Source organism: Natator depressus, chromosome 1 (assembly GCF_965152275.1).
Source record: "Natator depressus isolate rNatDep1 chromosome 1, rNatDep2.hap1, whole genome shotgun sequence".
NCBI classification, from domain to species: domain Eukaryota; kingdom Metazoa; phylum Chordata; order Testudines; family Cheloniidae; genus Natator; species Natator depressus.
The window spans coordinates 15,602,869-15,620,948 of NC_134234.1; the positions used below are offsets into that span (position 1 = coordinate 15,602,869).

An 18,080-nucleotide genomic window follows, 5' to 3' on the forward strand; every position below is an offset into this window, starting at 1 on the left:
CAACACATACAATATATTCAACACAGTAATTATATTAAACAGAAAGTAAATATAACAGGGTAAAACACTCTTCCCGGGTCGGGAAGCAGCTGGCATGTCCGGCTCCTAGCCTTAGGGGGTCCATGTGCTGCCCTGCCCCTTGCCGCTGGCGCAGCTCCCATTGGCTGGGTCAGGGGTCATGTGGTGCACGCCTCTCCTGCTGCTGCCCAGCCCTCTTCTCCTCGCGCTCCTCGTGTGGCTGGGCTCGAACTGCAACGCGTGCCCTGTGGCGAACCACAGTCTGTCTGTTGCCCCATCGCCAGCACCCAGGAGTTGGAGGTACGTGTATCCCCATCTCTGAGTGCTGGGAATGGGATTGCACCCCCATCCCCCCTCACTGCATCCCTCCCCGTCCCACTCCCTGCACCGCCATCCCCCTCATTGCATCCCTCCCCGTCCCCAGACCCCTGTCTCCCCATCATTGCATCCCTCCCTGTCCCAAACCCCTGCACCCCATCCCTCTCACTGCATCCCTCCCCCGTCCCACCCCCACACCCCCATCCCTTTGTCACTATGGTCCTAATTCCCCACATAAAATTACAATAACTTCAGGGAACAAAAAACATGGAGCTGGTTATGAAAATTGGAGAGATTCAGAGACTTGCCCCAGAATATCCCATAGCCCATGGGCCAGAGTGCTTTCCTGCAGTGTTGGGGAGGCAAGTTCAAAACCCTTCTCCACATCAGGAAGAGGGGGGAATTGAATCCAGGTCTCCCACATCCTAGGTGAGCGCTCTAACTAGTTGGTTGAAGTTTATAAGGGGGGATTTGGCATCTTCTTCAGATCTTTTTAGCTGAATGTATTCAGCAAATTTGTATCAAATTCACACATAATTTCAGGTCGACCAAAACAGCATTTTTTGGTGAATAAACTGTCCTAAAAAAGAAAAGGAGTACTTGTCCCACCTTAGACACTAACCAATCTATTTGAGCATAAGCCTTCGTGAGCTACAGCTCACTTCATCGGATGCAATGTCCTAAAAATTTCACCCAGCTTCAGTGATATCCTTCAAAAGATAAAGGGCACCCATGGAAAATAAGACGGGAGTATTTGCTGACGCATGCTGGGTCAAAGTATAAGGTGAGTTAGATAAGCAATCCACATTGGGTCTTGTAAGAACTTCTTCAAATCTTCACTGAATCAAACTGAATCTTTCTTGAGGTGCTAATGAATTAGGGTCTTCTAATGGCCAGAATTTTTTCAAAAGTACACGAAAAAGACTGTGCTCATGAAGTTTCTGCTCCAGGCAGAAGCAAGAAATCTCAGTAGCCAGTTTAGCTGCCCCAAATATTATGGATAGTTGGATAAGATTTGGGCACGCATCTAACTCAGCTTGACCACCAAGCCTTTGTAGATCCACTGTGGGGTTTCTTTGACCTTCCTCTGATGCATCTGGTGCTGACCACTGTTAGAGACAGGATACTGGGCTAGAAGGGCCACTGGTCTGATCCAGCAATTCCTATATTCCACCAAAAAGAAAAGGAGTACTTGTGGCACCTTAGAGACTAACCAATTTATTTGAGCATGAGCTTTCGTGAGCTACAGCTCACTTCATCAAGTGAGCTGTAGCTCACGAAAGCTCATGCTCAAATAAACTGGTTAGTCTCTAAGGTGCCACAAGTACTCCTTTTCTTTTTGCGAATACAGACTAACACGGCTGTTACTCTGAAACCTGTCTATATTCCACCAGTAATTATAATTCACATTTTTTACATCCTTTCTCTTAATAAGAACCCTCATTTTGAAATAAAATTTAGATTAAATTGGACAAATTCTGCTCACGGTTCTGGCATAAAACTGGGGTCATTCTATTGATTTCTGTGGAGTTCCTTTAGATTTCCACCCCGAGAGCAGAATTTGGCCCAGCATTTTCAGGATATTTCATGGACTGACTTTATAACTGAATGAGAGAGTGAACTGTTTCTGTACATCATTTTCACGTTATATGTTCAAACCCAAACAAGCAGGCATCTCGAGAAGTGCACCCATTCCCTTTCTTCAAGTTTCTAACGTTTGTTCCTTTTACTTCTGTCAAGGTTCCTTCCCCTTCCCCCAACTCTAAGGTACAGATGTGGGGACCTGCATGAAAGACCACTTAAGCTTATTTCTACCAGCTTAGGTTAAAACTTCCCCAAGGCACAAAGTCTTTGCCCTTGGATTAGGTAAAACGCTGCCACCAGCAAGTGTTTTAGACAAAGAACAGGGAAAGGACCACTTGGAGTCCTATTCCCCCAAGCCCTACATCCCCTTTCCTGGGGAAGGCTTGATAATAATATCCTCACCAACTGGTACAGGTGAACACAGACCCAAACCCTTGGATCTTAAGAACAATGAAAAATCAATCAGGTTCTTAAAAGAAGAATTGTATTTAAAGAAAAGGCAAAAGAATCACCTCTGTAAAATCAGGATGGTAAATTCCTTACAGGGTAATCAGATTCAAAACATAGGAATCCCTCTAGGCAAAACCTTAAGTTACAAAAAGACACAAAAACAGGAATATACATTCCCTCGAACACAGCAAATTTCACAAGCCATTAAACAAAGAAAATCTAACACATTTTCTAACTAGATTACTTACTAACTTTACAGGAGTTGGAAAACTTGCATCCTTGATCTGTTCCTGGCAAAGGTATCACACAGACAGATAAAAACCCTTTGTCCCCGCCCCCTCAGATTTGAAAGTATCTTGTCCCCTCATTGGTCATTTTGGGTCAGGTGACAGCGAGGGTCCCTTAGCTTCTTAACCCTTTACAGGTGAAAGGGTTTTGCCTCTGGCCAGGAGGGATTTTATAGCACTGTATACAAAAAGGTGGTTACCCTTCCCTTTATATTTATGACAACTTCATTTTTATATAGTCAGTTAACAGATGCCTGAATTTTATTGACTTGAATGGTATCCCCACTGTCCTATGTAAAAGTGGTATCATGCTAATGGGCTCTATCTGTCTAAAGTAATAGCCCCCACCAACACAGCTTCTGAGTTCCTTGTAATTTTTCATGTGTTTATCCTCACAACACCCCAGTGAAATACAGAAGTGTTCTCTCCATTTCACAGATGGAAAACTGGGGCACGGAGAAGCTAAGTGACGTGCTCAAGGTCACACAGGAAGTCTGTGACAAAGCAGGTAACTGAACCCAGATCTCCCAATCCTAGGTTACGGCTCTAACCACTGGATAATCCTTCCCCTCTCTCTTCCCGAGTTCCTGCTCCCATTGTAGTCACAGGCAAAATTCTCACTGGGCTGGATTCTGCACCTCCGCTAATTTCAGTTGAGTTACTCCTCTTTGAGGGACCAATCCAACTACCACAGAGGTCTTCAATTGACTTCAGTAGGCTTTGTACAAGGTCTTTACTCCAGTGTGAGTGACAAGAGAATCTGGGCCATTGATTTCAATGGGACTTTGATCTTGCTACTGGTGTATAAAGGCAGCTTTGATCTGCTTGCTCAATACGAACACATTAAAAAGCTTTATCTCTGCATACAGGGTTAATAAGAAACACACATTGGATTCTGTTGTTTTTCCTACTGGAGTTGATAACCCCTTAAATGCTTGTTATGCCTGGCAGCCTGCTGAGGGTCCATCAAATGCATTTACTAGCCCACTATGTGTAATGTAAAAACAAAAATTCATTTAGCTCCTTCATACCATAAGGTGACTCATAAAACTCTGCAAGAAACATTGGTTTCCAAGGTAATATCAATGAACTAAGGGAAATAAAGGAGCATACTGAAGAACCTGATATCAAAGACAAAGGCTGAAGACCTTCTATATATCAGGCATTTTCTTTTAATGAAAAGATCCATGTCCTTCAATGTATGAAAACAAATCAAGAAGCCCATAACTAGATTCAGTTATTAAACTTCACAAGAAGAATGTGAGCTTTGTACACAGACTGGATGGAAGAAGGCCAGTGGGAGCTGGGATTAGGAGTTTGTATAAAGAGAGTGAAACTTCTACAGTCTTTTTAACATTGCACATCCCTATTTACAAGAGAGAGCAGGAGGAAAATTTAGAGGTGACTTTGGTAGGTAATGGACTTGATTCAGCCCAGGATCACACTGGTTTCTACAGGCCAGGTGCAAAACCCCTGACAATGGACATCCCCCTCAGCTGACACAAAGTGGTTGCGAATGCTACAGCATCCAGCGACGCTCAGTATGGCATGAAACATTTCTGGCTGGGGAGGAGGCCTGGTCATAGGATGAGCTGATTTGGAGCATTTCCTTGGCAGCCTCTGCTAGCCAGGCTCCTCTGAAGCAACTATGTGAAATTAAATCTTCTCCTCTCAGTGGGAACCCCGAGGGAGGGCAGGGTGTGTCCCGCTAAGCAAGAAATGAGATATTTGTAGAACAACCATCACTATGTTGGGTCACTGTAAGAGACAAACTTAGAGCAGAAGCCTAATGCTGAGACACAGCAAGAAGTATATGGGACTTTTTAATAAGGCCCAACAGAAGTAAGTCTATTCTGTTTGTCCAGATTAAGCTGAAACATCTTACCCAACTGGGGAGAGTCTGGTCATTTGATTTGCATCTCTGGGAAGAGGTCAGTGATAAACCACTTCCCAAATTGTAGAAATCAACACACTGTGTGGGTTGCTCACAGTGGCTGGAAACCTCCTGCCTTCTAGTGATTTAAAAAGAGACAAGTGCAGTTGCCTTCCTGCTAGTTAGGGGTTTGGTGTTTTTTTAAAAAAGGACATTAAATCAGTCCACATAGATGATAAACGCCTATAAAAATCTCAGATAAATAAAACCCAGCAACCATTTCAAACCTCACCTGGGTTTTAAGTTGTTTGATGGCTTCAGTGGAACAGCTGGAAACCGCTTGCTAAGAGAACCCAACTGGTGTGCTTGTTTTTTGGTCAGCTAATTTTTACTCCAATCTTCCCAGCAAGTAAAAGGAAATAAATGTGAGCTGGTTGGAATGGAATGTAAGCATGAGAGATGTGGAGGCGCTCAACACTAGGTTCATGGAGGGGGGGCATTAAAGATCTAGATAGATAACTTTGCACAGTGAGCTTCTTTATCTTGGTTCTTTCCTCACCTCTCCCATAGAAACTCTCCTTATCCACAATGGAGCTACTGTAAGCTTGTCCCAGGTAAGTTAATGAGGCTCCTTGTCATTTTTATGTTTCTATTAAAAGAGCCCGTCTTGCAATTACTTTTCCTTGACCCTGGATGGGACCACTATGGTGTTACGTCTTGATTAACCAGTGGGGGTTGCTGCCCAAACAATCTGATTGTCAGCATGCCCCTTCTTCCCACTGTTTCTAGTGAAATAAATGTATCACTTCTGCAGCTTTTCCCAAACTGATGAATTTTTATGGCAGTCAAAATAACAATAGTTAAAATTAATCATAACCGTCAGTAGCAGTGGTTCAATCAACGTGAAGCACAGGTTGGGTCTCTTCAACTCATAGAATTCACTTGACTCCATCCATGTTACATAAAGGGCCAAATTGTGTCTGGCCCTAAGCATGGGTTCAAGGGCTGGACAAAACCAACTCCCTGGCCTGCACCTGGGGGAGAAAAGTGCTGCACTCTCGATTTGCATCCCAGACCATCACTCTACAGCAGACAAGGAGCCATAATCTAGCCCTTGGTACTAACCCACAGAGCTGGATAGAGAAAAGGCTGTGCTAGAAAAAGGGTGGTCCAGTCTGCATGCTTTCCTTGGGTCTGTGTCTCTCTTCACTCGCCCCGTACAGACTGGGGTATAACTCCCACATTCTGGCCTCAAATGAAAATAAGCATTGATGATAGACATATAAAGGGTCATGTACTGTAAGAATGTGGAAACACTTAAGTCTATTAATGCATGTTTCAAAGCAACTGGAGGAGATACTAGAGATGAAGAACATAAAGTGGCCATGTGTCTTCTGAATGATTTATCTGGCTTAGAATTGGATAGTATCAGATGTCTAGGAACTGTACTACAACTTGAGCCAGACTTTGCATCATGCACCACCGATGCTAACCAAATAAGCTGCTGGTACTGATAATTCCTTATCTCTGGGGAAGAAATAACTTGCAGTGCAAAAGGTGATTCCCAAACCATTGCAGAAGAGCAGGGAGCATATATGGATCAAATAGCTTATTCCTAAAATACAGAGCTTCTATATGCTAGGGAACTCATACTTTAAGGTCAGAGGGGACAGTTATGGTCATCAAATGTGACCTCCATCATATGGGCCAAAGCATCTCTCCAAATAATTTCTGCATCAAGTCCATAACTGCTCTTGGTTAGGGAGGAAGGATGATCTTGTAGAAAAGACACTAGGCTGGAGATCTGGGTTCCGTTCCTGGTGTGACGGGTTTGGTCACAGAGACCCCCTTGGGACTGTCACCTGATGTGCTGAGACTGCCTCTGAACCCATTTTCCCTGCCAGCTTGGGACTTCAGAACCCTGCCTTGTTGAGCCAGATACTCTAACCTGTGGCAACACAGACCAGGGTCTGAACCACGTCCTCAAAGCTGCAGACTTAACTGAAAACAACTTAGCAAGTACTCCTATCTCCAGCACCTGGACACCCAGTTCCCACTGGGATCCAAACCCCAAATAAATCCATTTTACTCTGTATAAAGCTTAAACAAGGTACACTTATAAATTGTCCGCCCTCTATAACACTGATAGAGAGAGATGCACAGCTGTTTGCTCCCCCAGTTATTAATCACTTATTCTGGGTTAATTAATAAACAAAAGTGATTTTATTAAGTATAAAAAGTAGGATTTAAGTGGTTCCAATTAATAACAGACAGAACAAAGTAAGTTACCAAGCAAAATAAAACAAAACATGCAAGTCTAAGCCTAATACATTAAGAAACTGAATACAGGTAAATCTCACCCTCAGAGATGTTCCAATGAGCTTCTTTCACAGATTAGACTCCTTCCTAGTCTGGGCCCAATCCTTTCCCCTGGTACAGACTGTGTTAGTTCCAGCAGGCATATTAGATGAAAAGCAGGGGATTGCACATGACTGGGAACCCTTTGTTCTGTTCCACCCCCTTTTATAGCTTTGGCACAAGGCAGGAATCCTTTGTGTCTCTCTGGGTTCCCACCCCTCCTTCTAAATGGAAAAGCACCAGGTTTAAGATGGATTCCAGTATCATGTGACATTGTCACATGTCCTGTGAGACCCCCCTAGTCTCCATTCTTCCAAGGTTGGCCGGCACATACCCAGGAAGTTTTGCAAGTAAACAGAGCCATTCACAACCAATTGTCCTAGTTAATGGGAGCCATCAAGATTCCAAGCCACCACCATGGCCCACACTTTGTATAATTACAATAGGACTTCAGAGTAATACTTCATATTTCTAGTTTTAGATACAAGAATGATACATTCATACAAATAGGATGAACACACTCAGTAGATCCATAAGCTTTGTAATGATACCTTACAAGAGACCTTTTGCATAAAGCATATTCCAGTTACATCACATTCACACGTATAAACATATTTTTATAAAGCATATGGAGTGCAACATCACACCTGGCTCTTCCTATGTGATCTTGGGCAAGTCACTTACTCTCTCTGCCTCAGTTTCCTGTTGGCAAAGTAGGAATAATGCTTCACTATTACATGAGGATATGTTTATTAATGTTTGTGAGGCACTCAGATACTATGGTGAAGAGTGCAAGGGAATGGCCTATAAGTAAATCTGTTGTGTATATATTGAATTTTGTGTCTGCTGATAGTAAAGCTTCTATATAAGAAAAAGTGTATGTTTTGATGTTCCTTGTCTGCAGGCCTCTAGAACATGTTGCCTCTGTTGGATTACATGTTGAAAACTTCTACAGAAACAACTTTAAACCCCCCCACCAAAATAACAGTACTCGCAATAGTAATAGCTAATACGTACTACTTTACATCTTCAAAGCACTTTACAAATATCCACCAGGAAGCTGATTTTCCACTTTGATGTTCAGATTCCCAGGCTATTGCTTCTATTTTGGAGGGATGTTTATTTTGATAGTGTGGACTTCCAGAAAGAATAGCCTCTGCATTTTTAGCACATCCCTGGCATAATTGTATTGTAAACAGCATCTTTTAAATGATTGCTTTAATTTATGTATACAATGTTATTGCTCTTTGATCTTCATACAGATTGACTAAAAATTCCTAGTAAACTGGTTGAATGAACAAAACCTCACTTTTTAATATGTAGTAAAGAGGTTAGGAGGGCAACCATATAGGTGGGAATGGACTTTAGTTTCATAAATAGTCTGTTCTGAGAAAATATCTGAAAATAATCTGGAAATTATACATAATAATTTCTGATAGGTTGCACTTTATAAAGCGCCCTCCATCCAAGGATCTCAAAGCACTCTTTAAATATTAATGCAGGTAGCCACCCAAGACCCTTGTTAAGTAACTGTTTATTACTATCACCATCGTCATCCGTACTTCACAGAAGGAGAAACGGAGGCACAGAAAGATAATGGGATTGATCTTGCTCACATTAAAGTAAATAGCAAAACTCCCACTGACTTCAGGATTGAGCATTAAATTACTTGCCCCATTTCACGTAAGCACAGATACTGCACTATTAAGTCAATGGCAGCTTTGCCACTGGCTTCAATGCATATAGGACCAAGCCCATAGCGAGTCACTGCGCTGTTTGACAAACTGACACCACACAAAACTAAGACCAGGTTCACTGGAAAACTTTGCTGAGGAGCATGGACCTTTCACGTGAATGTTGCCTCTTCCCATGAAATGTGAAATATATGCCTCTCCATAGCTCTGTATGGGAAACACAGCAAGTTTAGCTTTGATTTCTGCCTTCCTCCTCGAATCCTAAAGGGTAAAACTTGGTATTTAAGAAAAAAGTGTGGTTCAAGATCAAATGGTTCACACACACACTCCTGAGAAATGAAAGCTCCTAGCTTTGCACAGTTCTTGGCTCCCAATTCCCCACTGAAAACATTAGACAGCTCTGCTTCCCATATAGTGAACAGACACCTTTACAGTGTAGCAAGGGCACTGAAATCAAACAAATAGCAGGCATGGCCAAGCTGTTTCTGTATCATGGGTCTGGTATCAACCAGAACTATATTCAGTGTAAACAATTCAGCTTGGAGAAATAAACTTTAGAGTAAAGAATGTTTAATGAAAAACTCTTTTTAAAGATGTATTTTGACTTTGGTAGGGTGTCAGGTATTGTAGCAACAAGGGATCCTTCTCACACTAAAAACAATGGAAGGCTAGACACTCGAGTGGTGCAAATCAGTGTTGTTTTATGGAAGCCAATGGAGCAGTGCTGATTTACACCAACTGAGGATGTGACCCTGGGAATTTTGCCACTGACTTCAATGGGAGGGTTGGGCTTGGGTTTCGCAAAAATAGGCAACATCAAAGAGTTGTAATTTCTAGGAAATAACAGAAAAGCACGAACCAGTCCCTAAAGTTTTCCTGTTCCTTCTGATGAGGAAATGTGCAAACAGCTGAACAAAGATAACAAGCAACAGTGTTCTTTATATAACGAGGTCTCCCTTTGTCCATCAGAGACATGTGATTGTTATCTTTAGATTCAAACTAGCATGAAAAGAGCAGTGTAAACAATTTGTGTGCACATTTAAAATAATGTGATTGAAAACGACCTCACTAGTCCATACCAGCAAAAGTGGTAGGGTAATACATCAGCATGATTCAAAGGTCATCTGCGGTCTCCAGTACCACAGTAAATTACCTCATTAGAATCATAAATGTATTTGTCCTTACAGCACAACAGGTAGGGAAGTGCTAGCATCTCCATTTTAGACACAGGGAGCTGTGACACAGAGAGATTAAGCGATTTGCCCAAGGTCACACAAGAAGGTTATGGGAATGGAGCCTGGATTTCCTGAGTCCTCAACCCATGCTTTAATCACAAAACCATCTTTCTTCATGTGTGGAATATGCAATTGTCCTTAAATAGTCATAATTCTTGGATGTTTTCTTGCATTAAGCCTTGAATAAATCGATCCTTGTATGTCTATCATCCATTGCAATTTTACCAATATGAAAGGGGAAATCACCCTTTATCCCTGGTTAAAAAAAAAAAAAATCTCCAAAACAAGATGTTTCAATTTCAAATCCACAGAGGCAAAAGCCTAGATTATGAGCATATAACTAAAGACAAAGAAACAAGCAAAAAGACATTGATTAGTGGACTCAGGCTCCAGAGATGGATGCTTTGGCAGGGGCTAGTTTCCTTTTTAGCAGCCTGCTCTGCTGATTCGCAATCTGCATTCCTTATGTTTTTCATGATTGGACCCAGATGCCCGTCAATGGGAGGTGAGTAATGTCATCTTTGTGATGAGGTTCGTAATGGAGAAACTGCTGCTCACCCTTGTGGCCACTACCAAAAAGTGAAAGGATTCTTGTAGCATGTGCACATCTTTGGAGAGTGACATTTTGGGAGACGTGAGTAAACGTGATGCGGTCTGTCTGGTTTCTTGTTGTTTGTTTCCTAGACACCCATTCCTTCCTTTGGGAAAACATTCTATTTAACAAGACTTTTGCCTCTTGACGATAGTGCTCCATATTGCTCTCTTCTTACCTAGCGGTCTAGGATTCAAGGGCTAGATCCTGCAAAGTGCTGAGCACCGCCTGGGAGATACTGAGCACCCTGAACTTTCTTCTCTTTAAATGAGGATCTCAATACCCAGATTACTTAGCCACACATCTGGATGCCAGATGGGGTGACTCAGCACTTTGTCTTTCAGAAGGAGATAAACTGAGTTATATGCTGTTTACTGTGAGGGTCTTTGATCTGAGACCTTATCTAAATGTAAGCGGGGGAATAGTCTCGCTATTGTGGGGAACTTTCCTGGCTTTTGCACTACCCCGGTGAAGTGGGCTACCGAAAGGATATGAGTCCTCGCTCCCACTTCCTTTACCCAGAGGCCTCCCTGCCCTTGAGGGCTCCCCTTCCACTCTCCTGTGTGGCAAAGTCCTCGTAACCGCAACAAGGCTGGGCCCAGGATTCCTGGGGGGCTCGACCCCCAACCCTGCTGTGGTCACCTAGGACAGGGGATAGGGTGTCCCCACTCCGGGGTACTCTCTCTGCACTGGGCACTTCTCTGACCCACTGATCATTACATACAATTTAAAGCAAATGCAAGTTATTTAATCAACAATTAATTTAAAAAAAGAATAAGGAAAAATGGGAAGATTAAAGGAAACACATCACCCCGCTCTGTGGCAGGGAACATCACAAACAGTGTCTCTGGAATGTCCGGGCAGTTCACAGTCTGTTCCTTGTAAGTCCCAGGCCTCCTGCTCAGGCCCTGGCTGTGCTGCAGGGATGCTGTGGGTTGGGCACTCGCTCTGGCGGTGGCCACACGCTCTCAGGCTCTAGGTGGCAGGGCCCTTCTTCCCAGCATTGCCCCCGCCCTGTCGGGGTTACCAATCCCCCTCCGAGTCTGGCCTGCAGAGCCTCCTGGCTGAGGCGTCTCCCTGTGCTGGGCCCGCTGCCCAGGGTCCCCCTCGCTCTCCCCAGCTGCTCACTGCACCCAGCTCCGGACTGCTCCAGCCCCAGCTCCACCACTCGGTCTCTGCACTGCTGCTGCTGCTCTGCCTCCAGCTCCCTGGGCTGCTTCTCTGGCCCCTCTGGCTCTGGTTGCTGCAGCTCTGCTCCCAGGACAGGTCTGCTCTGCAGGCTGCTTCTGTGACTCTGCTCCCAGCCCTGACCTGCTTCCTGGGCTGCTTTCCTGGCCCCTCTGGCTCTGGTTGCTGCAGCTCTGCTCCCAGGACAGGGTCTGCTCTCTGGGCTGCTTTTCTGGTCCCTCTGGATCTGGCACAGCTCTGCTCCCCAGCTCAGCTTGGGCCCCTGCTTTCTCCTTAGCTCGGCCCCACTCTCTCTGATCCAGGCAATTCCAGCTCACACGGAGGATGTGACCTCCCTGGCCTCCTGACTCCCTGATTAGCCTGCTCGCCCTGTCATTCAGGCTGACCTAGAGCATTGGCCTCTCCCCATTGTTCCTGGGGGCTGTCAGTCTCGGGGTCCTGATTCCCCATCGACCCTTCCCCCTTTTAGTACTGGAGCTTGCAACTAAAACACCCCACTGAATGTTAGTAAGGGGGCAACAGTCCCCTTACATAAACACAAAAGTTGTACTGCTTTCACTATCTAGCTAAAGCAATACAACCTCCTTACTGTGGATGTTCTTAACCAGATAGTCTATTCCAGTCAGGGAAGGGGAATAATCTATACTTGTATATAGCGCCTTTATATCGGTATAATGACATCCACACTAGCAGTTGAACTATATTGGCAAAAAATTGCACTCCTAACCAAAATAATTATGCTGGTACAAAATCTGTGTGTAGACCAGGAATTGTAAAAACTACAATTTTTTCCCTCCCATGTGGACACTGAGGCCACGTCTACACTACCCGCTGGATCGGCGGGTAGTGATCGATCCCCGATCGCTCTGCTGTCGACTCCGGAACTCCACCAGGGCGAGAGGCGAAAGCGGAGTCGACGGGGGAGCGGCGGCCATCAATCCCGCGCCGCGAGGACGCAAAGTAAGTGATTCTAAGTCGATCTAAGATACGTCGACTTCAGCTATGCTGTTCTCGTAGCTGAAGTTCTCGTATCTTAGATCGATCCCACCCCCTAGTGTAGACCAGGCCTGAGTCTGATCCAATGCCTGTTGAAGTGAATGGGCTTCTTTCCATTTACTTCAATGGGGGCAATTCTGGTAATTTTTCATGAGAGATGTAGCTAACTAAAGTTTCCCCTCCTCCAGGGTATTGCGTGTACTTTGCTGGGCACCAGAAGCACAGCCAGTTAAAAATTCAAAAAGCTGTGCGACATTTTTTGCGACAAGCATCACATCTGGATCTCTCTGACTTGGGTGGTGGGTGATGTCTTTGAGTATGTAGAAGGCCTCTGGGTAGCTGTGAAAACATTTGAGAATCCTGAACGTTTAGCAAGTTTCATCCTGAAGGATTATTATCCAGAAATTCGTAGATGGGAATCAGATACCTTTTGAACAGTTTATAGACTCAGCCTGCCCTTTTTTTTCCCTTTTTTTTAAAGCAGGCCTGACTTCCTACGCAGGGGGAAAGAAATAAATGACAGTAAATCTCTGATGCACACTTCCAAAGAATGTCTCAAATGGTGAAGTCTATAGATATTCCAAAAATGCTAATTGAGTTAAAGGCAAAATGAATAATGCTCAGTTAGCTGAGCCAGAAATGTTGGACTGGTCAGTTTAAAATGTCTTTAAATCAGTGAATGAAGTCTCGGACTGCATTCCTGTATTAAAGTGGTATGCAGGGCACCCCGCTGATTCCAGGAAACAATGTAAACATCCACAGATGAATCCTGCCTGCCACCAATCATCTTAAGAAAGGTCAGCGTTTATTTCATTTTAGAAGCTGAGCAGCAACGATAACAAAACTGCTAGTAATGGAATCCCACCAGGTCTAATCAGAGTCCTCCCACTCCATAAATCTGCTGGATACAATCATCCAGGTTTTCTGCAGCATTCGTTCTGAGCCCAGTACTGAAGTCCTTATTAAGGCGAAATGCCCATGGACTTTAGCCAATCCCAGGATTGGAAAGCCACAGAAGTGACATATGAGTCACCTTTGTTCCCCCACCTCATCTCCAATCTTGCAGCGAGCCCTGCTTCGGCCACCCTGGAGCATCCAGCACCGTGTCTCCAGAGAAGTGGGGGTCTTGTAAAGAAACTGCATACTTCTGAGACTTAAAAACCATTTACCCATGTGAAAAAACTCCTGCTATGCAGATCTGCACGGTGAATATTGGGGTGAATTAATGTAATATATAAAGTGTCGGTCAGTCATCATCTGCCTGTCTGAGTATTGTCTCTCCACGCTATCTCTTTCTCTTGTCCATCCGTCCATTCTCTCTCTCCCCGACCCGTCCTCTCCTCGGCTTGAGTCTAAGTGTACCCTATAAATTAAATGTGAGAAACGCATTGCAGATGCGCTGTTGGGTTAAATGGGAAATGACACATCTGTACAAAGTTCAAATAGACATTTACATAGGGAACATTGTATGTGTACAGAAATATGCAATATCAATGCCTGACATTCCCTGATTTAATATTAAATATGACTAATTTTGTTTATTTTTTTGTATTACAATAGCACCCAGAGATGCTGAACAGTGGGTCCCATTGTACTAGGCATTGTACAAACACCTGAGAAGAGACAGTCCTTGTCCCAAAGACCTGACAGTCTAAGACCCTCATCCTGCTTCAGGATCTATTACCAAAGAGAGGCCAAGGGTAACAGTTCACCTCACTCACCCCTTGTTATCCTACATGCTCCTTTCTGCTTCCCTCCTCTGCTGCTCCTTGCTCCAAAGGAAAGCTGAGGCTTGGATAACCCCATGATGGTATAAGAACAGAGACCAAGAAATACACACATTAGCTCACACTGGGGGAGACATTCTGAAAAGTATTCTAATGTCCTGGACAGATAAATTGGAAGCATATATATTTCCAGCTAGCCAAAAGTCAAGTTAAATCTGTTTATCAAGCATGTTTGATATACTTGTATTGGCAAAGAAGTCAATCATGAATATTCACCATCTGAAAATGAAGTGCTGCATCAGTGTTTGCCTTGAACACTTCCCTGGAGAACATTGCAGTTATCAGCCATCCAGCTGCAAAGTGGCACCAACCTCCAGCCAGCTAGCAGATGAATCTCGTCTACTCATGCAGCACGTCTGTCTCACTCCAGTATGAGGGGGCACTAATATATCGGGGTTCAGATTTTCCAAAGTGACAGGCGATTTTGGGTGCCTCGATTTTGAGTACCTAACAACTTAAAGGAAACCAGTAATTTTGGGTATCTCCATTTCTGGGTGTCCAACTTCAAAGTGCTGAGCACTTGCCCTCTGAAAAATCAGTTCCCTTTAAGTTGTTAGGTACTCAAAATCGAGGCACCCAAAATCTGCTCTAGGGCTTGGGAAGCAGTATATGGTGATAGATGCAATGTGCCAAAGTCTCTCCTCTGTTATACACATGCAACTCTGTCGACTTGCACTATGAAAGCAGATTTTGGCTCAAGTTTTAAAAAGGACACTAATACACACCACATGAACTAGGATGTACGTGCATAACATGTCAGTGGAGGATATTAGTCCCACTGACGTAATGACCTATGGGTCAAGGCTGTCAAAAGTGTGAGAGAGTACTGTCAAAAGTGTGAGAGAAAAGGGGTATGCAGATGTTTTTTCATATATGTTCCCCTTTTGTTTCAATTAGCCTAGGACAAAGATGTCACTATGGCCCAGTTGGATGCTTTTTGATCATTTGAATGCTGCATCCAATGCATGTATACATATGAAGCTTTGTCTCTTTACCAGATTAAGTACTGGATCCCTAGGAAGTATGTTTTACTGACTGGGTTGGAGGAAATGTTTAGTCCTGAGCCAGGACAACAGAAAGGATTAAGCCATCAGTGACTAACATTACTCACGTTGTGCGAATCACAATGTATACGAGAGAGCAAAGATGCACACACCCACAAGCCAGTACATTATATGTATATGTGTTGAATTAAGATTCAGAGACATTGTAAAGTATATGTGAGCTTGGAAGGATTCAATTTTTATCAGTAAACGCTACATGTACCATGCACACACAAACCGAGGAAAAAATATTTTCCTCAATGATCATCGAAATTTATTGATCGTCAAAGGAAGGAAAATGCTGCTTGAGAACTTATTAGAGTTTGATTTATGGATATTTACTTTATATATTTTGACATGTGGTGTTGACCGTTTGTTTTTTAATGGTTATAAAGCTTTAACTTTTTGAATCTCAATGTCTACAGTAATGAAACAATTGTCTGACTCCTCCCCCCCATAATTTCCTGCAAGTGTGAATATTTAAATCAATAAAAATTAGGGCTGTCAATTGCAGTTAACTCCATTTGTTTTCAGTTAATCGCTTAACTCGATTTAAAAAACTAATCATGATTAATTGCAGTTTTAATCGCACTGTTAAACTATAACAGAATACCAATTGAAATTTATTTTGGATGTTTTTCTACATTTTCAGATATATTGATTTCAGTTACAACGCAGAATACAAAGTGTACACTGCTCACTTTATATTATTTTTTATTACGAATATTTGCACTGTAAAAAAAAATAAAAGAAATATTTTTAAATTCACCTCAACAAGTACTGTAGTGTGATCTCTTTATCATGAAAGTGCAACTTACAAATGTAGACATTTTTTTTTACATAGCTGCACTCAAAACTAAAACAATGTAAAACTTTAGAGCCTATAAGTCCACTCACTCTTACTTCTTGTTAGCCAGTTGCTAAGAAAAACAAATTTTGTTTAAAATTATAGGAGATAATGCTGCCCACTTCTTATTTACAATGTCATCTGAAAGTGAGAACAGGTGTTCTCTTGGGACTTTTGTAGCCGGCGTTGCAACGTATTTATATGCCAGATATGCTAAACATCCATATGCCCCTTTGTGCTTTGGCCACCATTCCAGAGGACATGCTTCCATGCTGATGATGCTCATTAAAAAAATAATGCATTGATTAAATTTGTGACTGAACTCCTTGCGTGATAATTGCATGTCTCCTGCTCTGTGGTTTTATGTGCATTCTGCCAAATATTTCATGTTATGGCCGTCTCGGATGACAACCCAGCACATGTTGTTCGATTTAAGAACACTTTTACTGCAGATTTGACAAAACGCAAAGAAGATACCAATGTGAGATTTCTAAAGATAGCTACAGCACTCGACCCAAGGTTTAAGAATCTGAAGTGCCTTCCAAAATCTGAGAGGGACGAGGTGTGGAGCCTGCTTTCAGAAGTCATTAAAAGAGCAACACTCCGATGCAGAAACTACAGAACCTGAACCACCAAAAAAGAAAATCAACCTTCTGCTGGTGGCATCTGACTCAGATGATGAAAATGAATGTACATCAGTCTACACTGCTTTAGATCATTAGTGAGCAGAACCTGTCATCGGCATGGAAGCATGTCCTCTGGAATGGGTGGTCGAAGCATGAAGGGGCATACAAATGTTTAGCATATTTGGCATGCAAATTCCTGAATATAATATAAAATTATATAAATAATAATATAAAGTGAGCACTGTACCCATAGTATTCAGTGTTGTAATTGAAATCAATATATTTGAAAATGTAGAGAACATCCAAAAATATTTAAACAAATGCTATTCTATTATAATGTAACAGTGGGATTAGAACTGCAATTAATTGTGATTATTTTTATCTCATGATTAATCACGATTAATTTTTAATCGTTTGACAGCCCTAATAAAAATAGAAAAATGCTTAAAAATAAACATCGATACCTGTCAAAATTATATAAAAAAATTAAAACTGAATTCTGACAAGTCTACATCTATGGTGCTAAACCATTTGGGACAGATTTACCTGATGTAACACCAGTGATGAACCAGAGATGAATTTGGCCTGGTATTTAAGTTCCAAGGATCATCCTCTGACTCTTGATTCCTGCTTCTCATTTTATAATCTATGTGCCCACACATTTTTGACAAAGCATCCAAGAGACTTGAGAACCTTCTTCCAAGCACCAAGATGTGGACTCTTCTCTTGATAAATAATGATTCCAAGCAAAGGGAGTCTGCCAGAAAACAACCTAGCCAGCTCAGGGCTTCCAAGACCATCTTGTTAGCTAAGCACAGCTGGGGAGTCTGGGGGAAAGTAAGAGGCTGAGTTTAGACAAGGTTTATTTTTTTAACCCACTTCTTTCTCAGTTATGGAAAATAGACTTCAAAGTTGATTCTTTTGGAGAAATATACAGAAGTGACTAATGTCATGATTTTCTCATTTCTCCTCATTACTAATTCTATTCAAATGTTTGTTCAAAACATTTAGGGGGGACCTGAGTGAGAACTCCCTTCCGGTTCCCAGTGATGTGTTGAGATATGAAGGCATGTGATTTTTTGAATACGATACTGGTCTGAAGTGGGAGATAGTGAGAAGGTGCCTGGTAATGAAGTTATTTCACACACATGCACAAAGAGACAAGATCTTGGTGATGCAAACCA

General features: G+C 42.7%; 1 long non-coding RNA gene across 1 annotated transcript; it reads right to left on the minus strand.

Annotated features, from left to right (window-relative positions):
* Positions 1–219: 219 nt before the first annotated feature.
* Positions 220–17,549, minus strand: LOC141981309 (uncharacterized). The gene is made up of 3 exons (XR_012637730.1): positions 17,443–17,549; positions 14,315–14,384; positions 220–263 (listed from the first exon to the last, which is right to left on the minus strand). It is a non-coding gene; the product is annotated as an uncharacterized LOC141981309 (long non-coding RNA).
* Between the last annotated feature and the right edge of the window lie 531 nt (positions 17,550–18,080).